This window comes from Cupressus sempervirens, chromosome 8 (assembly GCF_028749045.1).
Source record: "Cupressus sempervirens isolate cs-2001-9-10 chromosome 8, ASM2874904v1, whole genome shotgun sequence".
Classification (NCBI taxonomy): Eukaryota; Viridiplantae; Streptophyta; class Pinopsida; order Cupressales; family Cupressaceae; genus Cupressus; species Cupressus sempervirens.
The window spans coordinates 324,819,710-324,838,244 of record NC_143125.1 but is presented as its reverse complement, the minus strand read 5'-3'; positions in this window follow the sequence as shown (position 1 = coordinate 324,838,244).

The following is an 18,535-nucleotide window of genomic DNA, read 5'->3' as shown; positions in this document are numbered from 1 at the left end:
TTCATTCAGGCTAGAACCTCACTACAAAAAAATAATATATAAAAAAGGTAGTGAATAACGTCATATCTAGACCCAAATCAACCAATGAAAGTCAAATCAGCATAATGTGGACCAAAAATATATGCATTGAGTGGGTTGTCATAGAAAAGCTTTAGAATAAAATTCATGTCTAGAATTAAAAGATCTTAAAGAAAATTTATGCTTGTAACACAAATGGCCATTCAAAATTGAATATGATTACAATATGTGAAATAGCATTACGAGAACTTGTAATGCTCTTGTGAACATCATGTTAATTCTTGTAAGAATCCCTAAGATGCTTGCTATACTCAAAATTTTGTTGAAATTGAATTAATTTTTATCCTGTCGGTTAATTGGCTTAGGGTGATATATGCTTCTTGGATGGAATAATGAGTTCGTGATTAACTTTGTATTAAGATTCATAGCATCTTCTAGTTATTTGCAAAGGAAATTTATAAATCAAGCTAATGTCATAGGGCTTGCTTGAGAAAGATGTATGTGTTCTTATTGATGGGTACTAATGACTGTCCACATTTAGTTCTTCAATATCCTATTTGACAAGCTTTCCATAGACATTTCTTTTCCATACTAAATATTTTTGAAAACATATTTGAGTAGAAGCACTATAGTCAATACTACATGATGTTTTAACAAATAAAATAATGGGTTAAAGACTATTATTTCCAAGTTATTATGTCATAGTATTTTAATTGTAATGATCTTAGACTAATGATATTCTTGAAGGTAACTTTGACATGCAGCAAGAAAGACAACCTACAGCAAAGGCTATATTGTGCCTACAACCAAATCCATAAATGCTCACATCCAAAGCCACTAGTGCACATAGCCAAAGCCATGGATGTTTATAACCAAAGTTACAAGCATTCACAGCCAAAACCATGAGTACATGAAGTTGATGATCACAATTTTTTACAACTATTCACTAGAAATAGCTTCTTTGCAATTTTTGAGAAATACTAGTAAAGCAAAAAAAACATCTACTAGTTGGTAGACATAATGGAAACTCTCTAGCAATTGAATTTAATTTCATACATGCACATATCTAATTTAATGTCATACACAAACATATCTAATTTAACGTCATACATGAACAAACATATAATATAAAATTATAACCAATAATGTCGTATATGAACAAAAATATCATATATTAACCAATAATGTCATACATCAAATATAGAATGTCATATGTACATCAAATGTATGTCAAATATGTCTCTCTGATGCCTATATATATACATGGGGAAGGAAACAAGTCTATATGTGTGTGTGTGTGTGTGTGTGTGTTTGTGTGTGTGTGTGTGTGTGTGTCGAATATCTCAACTACATCTTTTCCTTCCCACGAGGGGAAGAAAACAAGTCTCTCGACGTCCTCTACCGTCATGTGGAGGGAGACAATGGAGATTATGGGGCCCTCCTAACATGCTCACTTGACCTCTTGTTGAGGCTCTTCTCCAGGCCCAACTGGTACAAAGAAAGTAGATATGAATCAATATTTATTATATGTTGAAATCAAATATATGTACAGACAAAATCAATTATTTTTTTACCGCCAACAAATAGTCACTGTGTAAGTCCACCTCAAATGCTCGTGGATGATCAGGCATGACAAGACCTTACAAAAATTCAATAAATATAATCACTTATAAATAACAGTAGAAATTTTGAGATTAACTATTATAAACAACAACTAAAATGAAGAAAATTCTTTCATACCTCCGTCAGTGGCTGTGAGCTAGCCACAGCTGCGGCCACTCCACTATCAATAGACTGTCGCAGATGAAGAGGTGTGTCTGACATCATGAGCTACATGTCATACAATACACATTATATCTAACATGAAACATGGAATAAATATAATCAAATGAATTAAATTAAGATGAAACAACTATACCTGTGTGAAGCTCGTATGATGTCTCTGCTCTGTTTTTGTGATAAAGGTTGAGGGTCCTATGGAGAATTGATGCACATGCATAATTTTTTTTTCAATCCTTAATATGATTACGTAATAAATATATGTCTTAATTAAAATGATTAAATTGATACATACCTCAGGACTCATCGAAGGGACAAAAAATGGGCTTGGAGGATCGCTGTTAGGCCCAACAACACTTTGACCCTAAATTTTGAACAATGTCAATAAATGCTAATTAATTAATCATTCACTATACATATGAAATGTGATCAAATTAGTAATTTACCTCTGTGTCAATGCCAAATGTCTCGTTTAGGAACTCATTGGTGACAAGCCCATCATCCGCAGCATCTCCGGCATGAGTGCCAAATGTGCATAGGGATCCGCATGAAGTGTGCATGTGACCACAATGCATAGAAGGCTCCCCCTCAACTAATGGGCTCATGGAATGGATGAGGGTTTGCATCAAAGCATTAATGGTCCCTAGAGTGCTGGCCTCTACATGTTCCTTCACAACTGAAGGAATAATCACATGCTCGTGTTGTGGATGGACCATAGGTGCCCTAACTACATTAGGGTCACAACGTGCTCCTAGCCTCTCAAATGATGACCCCCCACCTCTACCTTGGGATTCTAACATATCAAAATAATTGGGGATCTCCCCAAGGACAAACCCACAATATAATTTTTTCAAAAGAATACATGGGGACCTCGTGATTGTTGCAAGGAGGGGCATCAAAAACAATCCACCATCTATCCCAAAAATTATTTCTAATAGCATCATGTATGTACCAATGGATGGGGAATTGTTTAGTACCCTCTCTAACAGTATTTGGCTCACTAGGTTTTCTAAATAATGCACATATACTACCTTTTGATATTTCTTTTTTTTTTTAACATCTTCATATGATAATTTATTTGCATAAAATCTTTTTTGTTCATCCCTCTTAGCCCGCCAAATATCTAACTGACCACTAACTGAGGCTATCTGAGTGTTAATGGATTTGAGGGATGATGCCAATTGAGCCCTCATTGGATTGGTTTGTCCAGATTCTTTTAACCGAGCAATGAGTCTTTCTAATTCAATTTTGCCTCTCTGTATTTCATTTCTTATATTTTCTTGTGTGCCTGGCGGAGGTCTTGCAATTGGTTCGGGTTGTGAAATTTGTTGTTCTTCTTGAGGAGGGTTTTGATTTTGAGGTTCTTGAGGGTTTTGTGGATTTTTCAGTTGATTATGGACATTTCCTAATAAAAAATCAATTGAAATCCAACTAAATAAACAAATCTAAATGAAATTTGTAAAAACCCTACAAAAGAATATCAAAAACCAATAAAACAATATCAAAAACATATTAAACAATGCAAAGTTAAGTTTATATCACTTACTTCATCGTCATGGGTGTGCTCGTTGTCTTGGATTTCATCGGTGAGGAGGCATTTTGGCAAATGGTGGTAAATTTTTGTTGTCAAACCCGTATACGCACTATTGGAGAGCCAAAAAACAAAATGAAAATGATGGGCCACGAGTTTGCAGCCCATCATATAACTTTTTGGACATCAGAATAGTACGTACATGCTATAGTGCGTATGCGCTATAGCGCATACACGCTATTGAAAATTAGAAAAAAGAAAAACCCTTCATCTTTTTGGCACCACAACTCGGTGCATATGCCCCTAGGGAAACCCTTGATTAGAGAGAAAACCCCAATGGGGATGGTACCCACAAGATGATGTACTAATATAAATATTCTTTATTAGAGAATAGACCCTATTAGGAGCCTATTACAACATTTAGTACATATGAGTTCCTATTAGGAGATTTTGAATCCCTATTAGGAGTTGTGGAAGATAACTAGACCCACTGCCCAAACAACCTCAAGGTTAAGATCAAAGAATCCACTATCCAAATGATATTTGTATCATTCCTTGTATAATAAGAGAACTGATATGTACTTCATTCCTCAATATCTATCCTATCAACTAGACTTTTTCTCCTTCAGATCTTGTAACCAGATCTCGTACTATGCATCCAATGATCCCTTGGATCCCTTATACACATTTAGCAAGCATTCTTCTCCTTCTTGCATTGCACACTAATACTTCACATTCCACTCAATTCTCTAAATCAAAAATAGTAATAAAAACTTTCATTTATACCATATCTTCATAATAATTCCTTGAATTGGCCTTAAGGCTTTCTCAATTAATTAAAATAAGATAATTAATTATTTCACAATTACAACAATATTATGGGCTCATAGTCAATAAAAAACTTTACACGTGTGAAACCATGTCTTGCACACATTTTGGCATCACCACATTGTCATCATCTATCACTATTACCTATGCATCACCTTCATTACATCTTAGATGAAAGATAGTGACACATCATCAAAACTCTATTTTCTACTACTTTGTTTTTGTACTACTTCTACTAAAATAAGAGGAACTTATGTATATCATCGAATTAAAAGTAGTACTTTAAACCACATCATCAATAAAACCTTAGAAACATATCCTCAAATGTGCATCATCTAAAACTTCCTCATCTCTTGTGCATACTAAGATTATTAACTACTATTCTTCTAGTCTTAACAAAATTTCTGCTACATTGACATCAATAAAAAATACAGTCATAAATGTGACATATTAATACTCTACAATAATTATGATATTCCCCCAATGTAGTATCATCATCATTCATGCTAACACAGACATGCTAGCATCAAGAATAACTTAGTTTTTTTAATGGGGGGAGTATGGTGCAAGAGCACTGAGGTAGGCTAATGGTAGAACTAGGACTTCTTAGATTTTTTGTCTTGTAGCGATTCTAGCCACATAACTAGGTCAATAAGAGGACTAAATTGGTGCTAAGGTGTGGATGGGTAGGTTGGAAGAGCCCAAAATGGAGAAGTTGCCCATAGTTACTCAAAAATTGCTCATTTGGCTTAATAGAGCATTTTTGTGTTTTGAAGGCTAAAAAGGGTAAGTAAGTGTTTTAAGGTCCTTATTAGGTTTTTAGTATCCATATAAGGCATTTTTCATAGTTTGGTATCAAATAAAGAAATTTTGAGAAGCAGATGTTAAAATTTGCAGAATTTGCCAAATCTTGCAAAAGTTGTCATTGACAACTTTTTGACAATTTTCTTGTAAAAAGAGAAACTTATCACTTAGAACTCTTCAACTACCTAAATGAGTTTTCAATGTTCATGTTAAGCCTTTATAAGGTAACTTCCAATATTTTCAATGGGTTGGAGAAAGTGGATTGGACATTTTAAGGACTGTGCACCAACATTTTGAATAACAGTTTTTGTGTTTTTGGTGTTACTGGCATGTAAATGGATTAGCTCCACATATTTTTGTGTTGAAATAGTTAGGGTAGATTGTTTCAATATTATGCACAATTCAAGTTAGTTTTTTTTTCAATTTTTGAGTGCTTAGATTAATTAGTTTGTTTTACACCAGTCTATTGTCCTAAGATAGGTTATTTGGACAAATGGGATTCTAGGGCCACTTCCCATACTAGACATTGTATAGTTTGTTATGATTTGTAAATAGACTCCATGTGCTCCATATACAATAATGGGGGGCCCATGGAAAGAAAAATTGTGGGTTTTAAGGTGATGCCCTAAGCAAGTTATTCCAACTTGGTTAGGGATCATAGAGTAGAAAAAGAGCTATGGAGGGATTGAAAGGGCTAATTCTTCAGTCCAAGCATGTGGAGAGTTAGGATATGTTGTGGAATAACCCAAATCTAGAGAAGTTCTAGTGAGAGACCTAAGTAGTGTAAAATAAGTTTTTACATTAGACAACATGCAAACCCTTAAAACCCTAAATTCAAGGCTAAATTTGTGCCCATAATAAATGGATAGTGTGGAAACCCTAGACCCTCATCATCTCTAAGAACTCTAAAAAGGTTGTCTAGATTGGTTTTTTTTCCATTGTTAAGGATTTTTTCAAGATATTTTGGCTTTTGTACATTTGGAAGGCTAACCCTTGTAGCCATTTTCCAAGCATTTGGGTCCAATTTTGTTTGTGGATTGCAAACTCAATTAGGTTTGTGACATTTTTTTGGGTTTGGAATCTTGGAAAGAGACCTAAGACACTCCTAGGATTCCAATCATGTCCTTTACAGTGTTGGGGTTACATATGCTGTTGGAGAGTAGTGAACAAGTGTATGTCCTACCTAATTGATGTACACCAACTAAATGGTTAGGATCTATTGATTAGAATCCTAAGTGGCATAGGGTGTGTAGAAACCATAGTTGGTCAAGTGTATGACCTAAGAAGACCCTAAGAGAGAACTTGGGAAAAGATAAAGGTTTTTTTTCACATCACCTCCTTTTCAACCTTAACTTGTTCCAATGAAAGTTGCAAGTAAACCTTATGATTCTCAATCATCTTTCCCTATTTGTAGGCTTCCATTTCTAAGATATTTGAATCTCAAGTGGTTAGACTTATTTCTTAGAGATCTATGCTCTAATATCAATTATTGGAAATCAAATGCCAAAGTGAGATGCTAAGAGGAGGGGTGAATAAGAATCTCCAATACTTTTACCACTTCAAACAGGAACCTTATTTAAACTTAATTCACCACACATCTCAACCTTAACCTTAATCACGCATCATCATGTAATATCATAGCTAACATCCAATACAATACATAAACATGAAATCAACACATGACACAAGATTTGGTAATGTAGAAACTCTCCAAGGTGAAGGCAAAATTGTAGTGGGGATGGAATAAAAAATGTATTCACTACTGCAATGATAAAGTTCCTCTTAGGGATACAATTTGATTACTTCTAATGATCTGCCATGTGAGATTTTTTCTCTATTAAAAATTAATAAGACTATTAAGTCTACATTTACTAAAGGATTTTAACATCATAATTAAGTGAGTACTTTTTAAGGAGATTTACAATAGGCTTGTTAGGAACACTTTTTTAAGAGATTTACCTAATACACTTGTTAGATTTTAGTAGTACCTTGATCCTTCAATTTCCACTAAAATACTACCAAAAGATCTTCTCTATATAATGTATAATCACCTTACTATGACTAATTTTCAATATCTCCTTACTGCAATTTTTGGTTTTTTTACTCCTTCACAACATACTGATTCACCTTCATATACGTGAATTCCTCTCATAAGCTCACAATTACTTGTTATGTCTTGAAACCCTTCTTCTATAGCCACCATACAAAGTTTCTAGATCATAGTCAATGATCCACATTCATCCCTTTTTCCACTTGACCTTTCTATTTTTTGATTGGTCCATCATACTACATAGAGATTAGTGATGTATAATCATAAGTGTAATTACCTCCTTTTTTAGCTCCTCAAACTTAGAAACATGATTAATACTTGAAAAAATAGTTTACATAGGATTTTGTGACATTCCAAACTCATATACTAAAGCTGTATAACTTGACACTTATACCTTCTTGATACTCGACCATGCTTGGTTCTTTATGTTATCCCTCAGTATGAGCTATGCCCAACTTAAATTTTTTTAGCCTCTCAACTGCTTGGCTCAAGTGTAGCACTCAACAACAACTAAAATTCTTGATTACTATTGATATGCTTAGCAATAGTATCTACCTTGACTTATACTAAACTTGTATACTTCTTATCTATATAGCTCAGCCTGGATTATGGTTCAATTGCAGTGTAGATTGACCAACTATTCGTTGTGAATACTTAAGTTTAAACTAATTACCAATACTAAGATTTCCATTATGGTTAGTAGATTTGATCATCAAGTATCAATCCTAGTCATTAGCCAAATTTTGTTGAATTACCTTGCATCAAGTGGGCAAGACTCATAGGTTTTTCAAACAACAATTTGAGGAACCAACACCTAGGGTTGCTTAGGACCCCTTATGACCCCTATAACACCTTATCATACATTAATTTATCTTAATAATCCTAGGGTACATTAATATATATTAAAGATCATAAGGGGTCAAAAGGGGTCCTAGTTAGCACCCTTTATGACACCTTACAACCCCTTACCATACATTAATGCATGATAAGTTGTAATGAGTCTAGAGGGGTCATAACCTAGATCATAAGGGATCCAAGGCTACATCAATGTACAACTTAAAACCACTTATTAGCCCTTAGGACCCCTCAACATACATTAATATATCTTAGGACTCCTATGATACAATAATAGGTAATGAGAGTCATAATGGGTCCCAAGTTATACTGATGTATTATACAACCCTCGGGTAAGTGCACCAAGTTGTGTGCCAAAATGGCAATATAAGTGGCCACTTTATTTTTCTAAAATAAAAATTCCCAAAATTTGACAAGAATTTGAAGATAGTTACGCTTGACATTTTAAGATATGACAAGAACAAAAGTATTAGTCATTTGAATCTAGTTTCTAAACTACTAATTTTTTTTCAAAATTGTTTAGTTTTAGGTCCTCAAAAAGGGGGCCACAAAAAGTGGTACTATTTTTTTAGAAAAAATATAACATAGTGAAAAGTGTACCCCCCCTAAAATTTTATCTTCTAAAAAAACAAATTTAATCTCTCTAGTCAAAAGTTACCTAACACCATGTAGTTTATCCCAGATTCTAAAAAACTAACTTGTTGCAAAATTCAATGAACAAACTAAAGTCTACACCCCAATTAGTACATGTTAGTTTTTGAGAGAAAATAGACATACATTCAAAATTAATTATAGTTGAAAGGCTTGAAATAATATGAATTCAAAATAAATTAAATTGACTTTGACTTCTTATCTAGTCTAGTGCAACCTGGCAATGTGTGTGTGTGTGTGTGTGTGTGTGTGTGTGTGTGTGTGTGTGTGTGTGTGTGTGTGTGTGTGAATTAAATATTTAACTTTATAACTTTTACCTAACTATTTTCTAAATTAATGAATGCATTATGTATATTTATGACAGCAGACCATGTTTTTGTTGTTATACACCTAAAGAGAATGAAGAGGGGACAAATTATTATTTGTGTCATTGTGTCCAGGCCAGAAAGAGATTGGATCACTCAATTACAAATGGTGAAGGTTTAGAGTACCATATAGGTATGGTGTTTGTAATCGGTACATGGCTTAGATGATATTCTATGTAGAACCCTAACTAGTGGTTATTTGAGGATTGGCAAATAGAGAGGAAGATTCTTCATTATTCAAACCTTTTTGTCACATCAAATTTCCACCTAATAAATATGGAGGAAAACTACATAATAAGACTCTTTGGAACGTTTGTGAGACAAACCATGACGCAATACTTGAGACATTAAAATGTAGAGCACTCTAGCTAGTTCATTAGATTGAATATAATTACAAAAAAAATTGATGTAACATTTATATTTCATATATTTCTTTGGGAAATACTAGAAGTTTTCTCTCTTATCTCTTTCCTACCAGCTCCTTTCAGAGCTATGTTATACATAAAAATTAATAATGTGATGTTGGGTAAAATATAGTCCTAAGCTTTGTTAGCTCAAAATTGTACACTAAACAAAATTGACCCTAAGAGTCACTAAATAGCATAGGGAAGCAATCTTTGATGGGGCATATCTTAGATTTTGTGTTAGGTATGGATGTAATTTTGGGTGCTACAAGATCATGTTTTTGACACCTACAATAACCTCTCTCACTTTTTGGAGATTGGATTTTGTTTTGATTTTGCAGCCCCATCTTGAGTGATGCTAAAACTAGTAGTATTGGCTAGTACAAATTTTCCAACTGGTGAATCTCTCTAACCATTCATTGTAGGATCAAACTATCTACTCTGTTAGCTCCAAGTGGTTGGGTAAACCTTAGTCCCAAGCTTTTCTTGTCCTATTGGCTGCTTAAACATTCTCAGGCATGCTAGATAGAATTGAACCTAAGAGTCACTAAATACCATAGGGTAGTAATCTTTAATGAAGCATATCTCAAAGCTCATATGAGGTATGGATGAAATTATGAGTGTTACAAGATCATGTTATTGACACCTACAATAACCTCTCTCTTTTTGGAGATTGGATTCCATTTTGATTTTTCAACCCCATCTCGTATGATGCTAAAACTTGTAGTGTTGGCCAGTACAAAGTCACCAACTAGTGAATCTATCTAACCATTTTTTGTGGGATCAAATTTTCTACTCTATTAGCTCTAAGTGGTCAGGTAAACCCTAGTCCCAATTTTGTCTCATCCCATTGGCCGCCTTAACATTCTCTAACACGTTGACCAAATTGACCCTTAGAGTCACTAAATGCAATAGGGTAGTGATCTTTGACAAGGAATATCTTGGAGCTTTTGTGGGGTATGAATGTAATTCTAGGTGCTACAAGATCATGTTTTTGACACATATAATAACCTATCTTTCTTTTGGGAGATTGGATTCCATTTTAATTTTGCAAGACCATCTTGCATGATGTTGAAACTTGTAGTATTGGCTAGTACAAATTCATAAACTTGTGAATCTCTCTAACTATTCATCGTGGGATTGAATTGTCTACTCCATTAACTCTGAGTGGTTCAGAAAACCCTAGTCCCAAGATCATCTTGTCCCATTGACCACTCAAATGTTCTGAGGCACATCAAATGAAATTGACCCTCAAAGTCACCATAGGGAAACAATATTTGATGGGGCATATCTCAGAGCTCATCCAAGGTAAAGATGAAATTATAGGTGCTATAGGATCATGTTTTTAACCCCTACAATAACCTCTCTCACTTTTTTAGAGATTATATTCCATTTTGATTTTTCAGCCCAATCTTAGGTGATGCTAACACTTGTAGTGTTGGCCAATATAGAGTTACCAACTGGTGAATCTCTCTAACCATTCATCATGGGATCAAACTATCTACTCTATTAGCTCTGAGTGGATAGGTAAACCCTAGTCCCAAGATCATCTCATCCCATTGACTGATCAAATGTTCTTGGGCATGCCAAATAGAATTGATCCTGAGAGTCACTAAATGTCATAGGGCAGTGATCTTTGAGGAGGCGTATCTTGGAGCTCATGCAAGGTATGGATGCAATTCTAGGTACTATAGGATCATATTTTTGATACCTACAATAAATTATCTCTCTTTTTGGAGATTGAATTCTATTTTGATTTTGTAGCCCCATCTTGGGTGATGATGAAACTTGTAGTGATGGCTAGTACAAAGTTGCCAACTAGTGAATCTCCCTAACCATTTGTCATAGGATTGAACTATTTTCTCTTTAAGATTTGAGTGGTTGGGTAAACCCTAGTCCCAATTTCATCTCATCCTATTGACTACTCAAACATTCTTAGGCACATTGAATGAAATTGACCCTGAGAGTCTCTAAATGCCATAGAGAACTGATCTTTGATGGAGCATATCTCAGAGCTCATGCAGGGTATGGATGCAATTTAGGGTGTTATAGGATTATTTTGTTGACACCTCTCTCTCTTTTTGGATATTAGATTGCATTTTGATTTTGTGTCCCCATCTCAAGTGATGTTGAAACTTGTAGTGTTGGCTAGTAAAAAGTTGTCAACTCGTAAATCTCTCTAACCATTAATCATGGGATCAAACTATCTACTCCATGAGCTTTGAGTGGCTAGGTAAACCCTAATCCAAATCTTGTCTCATTTCATTGACTACTTGAATGTTCTTGAGCTTGTCAAACAAAACTGACTCTAAGAGTCACTAAATGCCATAGGGCATATCTCAGAGCTTGTCTAAGGTATGGATACAATTCTAGGTGCTTTAAGATTATGTTGTTGATACCTACAATAACTCTCTCACTTTTTGGAGATTGGATTCTATTTTGATTTTGCAGCCCCATTTTGAGTGATGCTAAAACTTGTAGTATTGGTCAGTACAAAGTTGCCAATAGGTGAATCTCTCTAACTGTTCATTGTGAGATCAAACTATCTACTTCATTAGCTCTAAGTGGTAGGGTAAACCTTAGTCCCAAACTCATCTCATCTCATTGACTTATTGAACATTCTTGGGGACACTGGATAGAATATACCCTAAGAGTCACTAAATGCCATAGGGTAGTGATCTTTGATGGGGCATATCTCGGAGCACATACAAGGTATGGATGCAATTCTAGGTGCTATAGGATTGTGTTGTTAACTCCTATAATAACCTCTATTTTTTTTAAAAGATTGGATTCCATTTGGATTTTGTGGTCCCATCTCAGGTGATTTTTAAACTTTTAGTATTGGCTAGTACAAAGTTGCCAACTAGTGAATCTCTCTAACCATTTATTGTGGGATCACACTATCCACTTAGTTAGCTTTGATTGGCTAGGTAAATGCTAGTCCCAAGCTCATCTCAGCCTATTGGCCACTTGAATGTTCTTAGGCACATAAAAAAAAATTGACCTTGAGAGTCACTAAATACCCTAGGGCAATGATCTTTGACAGGGCATATCTCAAAGCTGGTGCAAGGTATGGATGAAATTCTAGGTGTTGTAGGATTATGTTGTTGAAACCTACAATAATCTATCTCTCTATTTGGAGATTGGATTTTTTTATTTTGTGGGCCCATCTTGGGTGATGCTGAAACTTGTAGTATTAGCCAGTACAAAGTCACCAACTTATGAATCTCTCTAAATATTCATTGTTAGATCAAACCATTTGCTCCATTAGCTCTGAGTGGTTGGGTAAACTCTAGTCCCAAGATTATCCTATCCTATTGATCACTCAAACATTCTTGGGCATGTCAAACATAATTGACCTTGAGAGTCACTAATTGCCATAGGGAAGCAATATTTGATGGGGCATATCTCAGAGCTTGTACGAGGTATGGATGAAATTCTAGGTGCTATATTATCATGTTGTTGACACCTAAAATAACCTCTCTTAATCTTTGGAGATTGGATTCTATTTTGATTTTATAGACCTATCTTGGGTGATGTTAAAACTTGTAGTGTTGGCCAATACAAAGTCACCAACTAGTGAATCTCTCTAATTGTTTGTCATGGGATCAAATTGTCTACTTTGTTAGCTTTGAGTAGATGGTTAAAACCCAGTCCCAAGCTTGTCTCATCCTATTGACTGCTCAAACTTTCTTAGGCACATTGAATGAAATTGACCCTAAGAGTCACTAAATGCCATAAGGCAGTGATCTTGCTAGTTATGGATATAATTCTTGGTGATATAGGATCATGTTATTGACATCTATAATAATTTATCTCTCTTTTAGGAGATTTGATTCTATTATGATTTTATAGCCCCATCCTAGGTGATGCTAAAAATTGTAGTATTAGCTAGTACAGCATCACCAGCTAGTGAATTTCTCTAATGATTCATCATGGGATCAAATTGTCTACTCTATTAGCTTTAAGTGGTTGGGTAAACCTTAGTCCCAAGGTTATCTTATCTTGTTGACCTCAAAAATTCTTGGGCACACTAGACAAAATTGACACTAAGAGTCACAAAATATTGTGTGTCAATACTTGGAAGAATGAAAAAATAGAAGAAGTAGAATATGACATCCTAGGGGTAAAAAATTCATCACCATACAAAGGAGGTCAAAAATCATGTAGTCAATGCATAATGGACTATGAAAAACAAAAGATATCCAAGAAAAAAATGCAAGAACTATATCTATAAGAATCATAAGAAGAGAATACTATTAATATTAGATTGGTTTTAACAAAGTAGTGACAAAACACTTAGTCATTATTCAACACAAATAAAATATTTCCAAGCATAATTGTTCAGATAGTAGATGTTGAGTAATATGATAGTGTCAAGTAGTTAGTGTCTATTAGGTAATTTAGGTGCCAAGCCAATAGAGGGAGTCAAGAAAATAGTATGTCCTAAGTGATTTTTGTACCAAGAAAATAGAGGGCATTGAGCTATTTAGAAGAAAAGTTATAGCAGTAAGAGCATAGTGAAGTTTGAATGTTAGAGCCTTTGGATGCTGAGTCAAGTGTTTATGACATAAATGTTTGTAATGGCACAAAATTCTATGTAAACCAATTTTGGGCTGACATAATCATATTTTATGAGTATGAGAGATAAGTACGGAGCCATATTACAAATCCCTATACAATACATGTAACCAATCAAATTGAGGGAAGCATTAGGCAACAATAAGGATCAACTTTATCCATTGATTCTTACCTGATCAATCACCACCAATGTTTATAAAAGAAGACTAAACCCTAAGAAGTTTAGTGTGTGCAAGGATATGAATTCTAAGAGTTCAAAGGGCATCCATGGTGGTTGAAATGGCTATAACAGAGTTATGCATTGTAGAATTAGGTTGAGAAGAACAAAGTAAAGAAGTGAAAGGATAGAGGAGACATATCTGATCAGGAGGATCAAGGTTTTAATAGTAAGGAGAAGATCTAACATCAAGTAGAAAGGTACTAACTAAAGGGTCATAGTGTTGAATCATTCTAACAGATGATACATAGAAAATCTCTTAACCGAGTAGTCCTAATAGGTTATTGTAAATCTCTTAACAAAGTGCTTGCTTTATTATAAGTTTAAATCCTCTAACAAGGTGAGACCTAACCATCTTTGTAAGCCTTTAATAGGGAAGACCTCTCACATGGTAGATCAGAGATTATGATCAAAAACATTGTAGACATAATAGGTCACACTTTACAACTATAATAGTGAAGATTTGTGGGTTTCATCCCCACTCCAGTTTTACCTTATCATTGGAGAGTTTTTGGGTAACCAAATTTATTGTGTTATGTTTTATTTATTTATGCTATGTATGTGATGCATGTTATGTTATTTCAGTTTATATGTTAAGTTATGAGATGGATGTTAGTGACATGTTTTAAGAGGCAAATATTTTAAGTGTTGATTTACCCCCCCACCACAAAACTTAATTTTCCATTTTTATTTCCAACAATTGGTATCAAAGCTTTGTTCTCTAGAAAGGAAATTTTTACATCTTTGGAGGTAAGATCTTGATGATGGAAGTCTACAAGTTGGCAATGAATATTGAGAACCAAAAGATTGAAATACAACTTTCCCTACATCAACTCAAGGAGGAAAGAGATGAATTGTAGCATTTATTGAAGATAATAAAGGAATTGGCTATTCAAAAAAATGAAACTCAATACCAAGAAGAAGGCACTACTCAATTTTTTGAGGATGGAAACTCAAATGAATTAGATGCAGCAATTGCAGATTTGATGGAAAAGAACAATGCCCTAACTGAAGAAATTAGAAATCTCAAAAGAGAACAAGAAGTACAATCAATTTTTCTATGTGAAATATCAAAGAAGACAAAATAATAGTAACAAACTTGAAGAGAAGACATAAAATTTGTTGGTCTTAGATGGTTTTGACATTTGAGTGTCAATACAATTAACCACTTTCTACATTGAAGCCGAGTACACTATATATGTTGAGCAACAATGTGCATTGAGTCAGATTTCCAACACATATCGAGTGACTTCAGGTGCTGAGCATTAAATAAGTGCCAAGTGATATATAGGTGCTGAGTCATAGTTGATGTTGAGCAAGTCAGAATGCTATATATGCTGAGTGAGCTAGAGTCATACATGTGCCAAGAAAGATAGAGTGTAATAGGTGTCGAGCAATCCATGATAGTATATGTGCCAAGCACTAGTAGTCCAGTATGTGCCGAGTAACATAGAATCAACATATGAGTTTTTGCCCTCAAAAACTCATATGTAAACCATTTTTGGAGTTGACATAGAAGGATTTCAAAGAAAAAAAAGGATAAGGATAAATCTTTTACATTTCCTATGCAATCAGCATGCAGCCAATCAAAAAAATGGAAAAGGCATGCAGCTAATGAGGAAAATGCAAGGAATGAGTGGGAACTCAAGATTCAATATGGATCATAGATCCATACCTAACCCTATGTCTTCACAATCTTTAAAAGGATGTCAAAAACCCCATTGCATGTGTCGAAGAGAACAGTGTATGGGTAAACTATAACAAAATTTAGTGTGAAAGTGAGAAAGACTTAGAGGAATAGAGCAACAATTACATATCTAGTTGATCAAAATAGTAAAAGGGACATGATTAGATATCAGATCTTAGAGAATCAAGATTAGAGTGAGTAGATCAAGTGCCTAAAATTAGCAATTGAAAATTGTAAGCAATTAGGTCAAAGATTCCTAATACTTTCTAGCCATTGTATTAGATAAGTGAAAATCCTATGTTGATAGGTTAGCTTAACAAATACTTTGTAGATCCTTTGAAGAGGTGACTAAATAATTTAACAAGGTGACACTTCATGTAAAGTGTTTGTAAATCCTCTAACTAGGTCACTATTGACATAGTGTAAAGTCTTTAATAGGGCAGGCCTTTCACAAGGCAGACCATCAGAAGTGGTCAAACATTTATTGCTACAATAATTTTTGTGAGTATCATCCCCACCCTAGTTTTACATTCTTATTCTTGGAGGATTTCTAGGTTACCAAATTTGGTGTTATGTGCATTATTACATGTGTTTACTTTATGTTCATTTATATGTTTACATGCATGCAATTTACTTTTTAGTTATATGTTTAAAGGATTGAAAAAGGTTAAAAGTGATACTTCTGATTCACACACCACCCCCCCCCCCTTAGAAGTACTCTTCCCATTTTGAACATTCCAACAATTGGTACCAGAGCCAAGGTTCTCACAAGGAAAATCCTAACAGCTTAGAGAAAAGCTCTAAAGATGGAAGTCTTCAAACTTGGGAAGATCATAGACAATCAGGTGATTGATGTGCATCTCACTCTACACAAATTGGAAGAAGCTAGAGAAGAATTGAGAAAGTCCTTAAAAAGAAGGAAGGATATAGCCATAGCTGAAAATTACATACACTAAAAGGAGATTGATACTACACAAGTATTTTCCAATGGAGATTCCAAGGAATTTGATGTAGCAATAGCAGAATTGATGGAGAAAAATAGAGCACAAGTTGAAGAAATCAAATTACTCAAGCTTGAACAAGAATCACAAGCCATAATGCTTTGTGAAGTGACTAAACAAAAGAAGAGAGCCATTAAAGACAAGGCTATGATAGAAGATGACAAGAGAAATCTTACTAATAGACTAGAAGAGAAGATAATTGAGTTTGAAAGGATCTCAAACATGCAGCTAGACACCTTAAGTCAGATGATGAATGTTCATCATGAGCTAAAAATGAAAGACATTGAGATTTACACCTTGAGAATGTAGAATGAACAATTGTAGAATGAATTAAACAGAGAGAAGGAGATAGTAGAGAGCTTAGACAAATCAAGTGAAGCAATCAAGCACTTTGAAAAATTGCTAAAATCACCAAGATTCAACAATGACACTTCAAGACTTGGTTACACCAACTCTGAATAAGGAGAATCATCCAAGACTACAAAAGAAAGAAGTAAAAAAGGTAAGAACACTAAACCTACTTATCATTTCTATGGTAAAAAAGGGCATACTTCTAATGTATGCAGAAGCAAGAACAATCATCAACATGATAAGCCTACAAATGCAAGCTTTTGTCACAAGTACAAAAAGCAAGGACATCAAGCACATGAATGTAGAACCAAGACCATGAGGACACCAAGATTTGAAGGTCACTACTACAACTGCAAAAAATATAGACATAGAGCATTTGAATGTAGATCAAAGCCTATGTGGACACCTAATCAACCTACAAAAGGAAACAACCATAGTCATCACTACAACTAGGATTACAATACCAGGTATCGCTATCACCATTGTTAGGAGTATGGACACATTCCTAAAAATTCCATAAGGACACATTTTAGAGGGAATTATAGTAGATGGTTAAGTCAAACTTCATGTTTCACATCAATAGGAATTCACAAAAAAAGTCAAAAGCACCCAAGACAGAAGTCAAAAAAGGAAAAGAGAAAGTTGATACTGAACAAATAAGAGGGCAAATGAACAAGACTTGGAAGAAGAAAGTTGAGTGCAGCACATCAAATGGAGGGATCACTTCACCCAAGAGGTCAAGTGATCAAACTTCATAAAACTAAGAAAAATAAAGGTGTATGGGACTAATATACAAAGTTATATCATACATCAGTTCCAAGACAAAGAAGTATTGCAAAAAAGAAATCAGCATGAGCAAAGATGCCAAGTCAAAGATTTAAAGTTTTTACAAATACTGCCAAACTATCCTCAAATGCCAAGTAAAGCTCCAATGGGTGTCGAGTTTATAATAGCAATTGAGCTCATAGTTGAAGCTGAGTGAAATCAAAATCTAGTGGAAGCCAAGTAAACAACATACAGTGGGAGCTGAGTCATGATGAAACCTTCAAGTGTCGAGTTTATAGTTGTATGCACTAAACATTTAATGCTAGGTTTTGATAGGTATAAGGTCAAATTTTACCCATTTTTATGCCATTCAAACACAAAGCAAATATGAGAAGAGTCAAGAGGTGATCAAGCAGTAACCTAATAGCCATTTGCATGGATTTCAACAATAATTTAGCACAAATTCATCAATTTAAAGGTATTTATCAAGTGTCGAGCTATGCAGAGTTAATTTTTTTTATATATTTAAACCCTATTTTAGTAAAATGGCTTCTAGTTCAAGAAATCCCAAGGGAAAGGAAGGTCGTGAGATCCAATTAGTTAGCAATGAGGTAAAGCAACCCAAATTTAGGCCAATCTCTAAAGTCA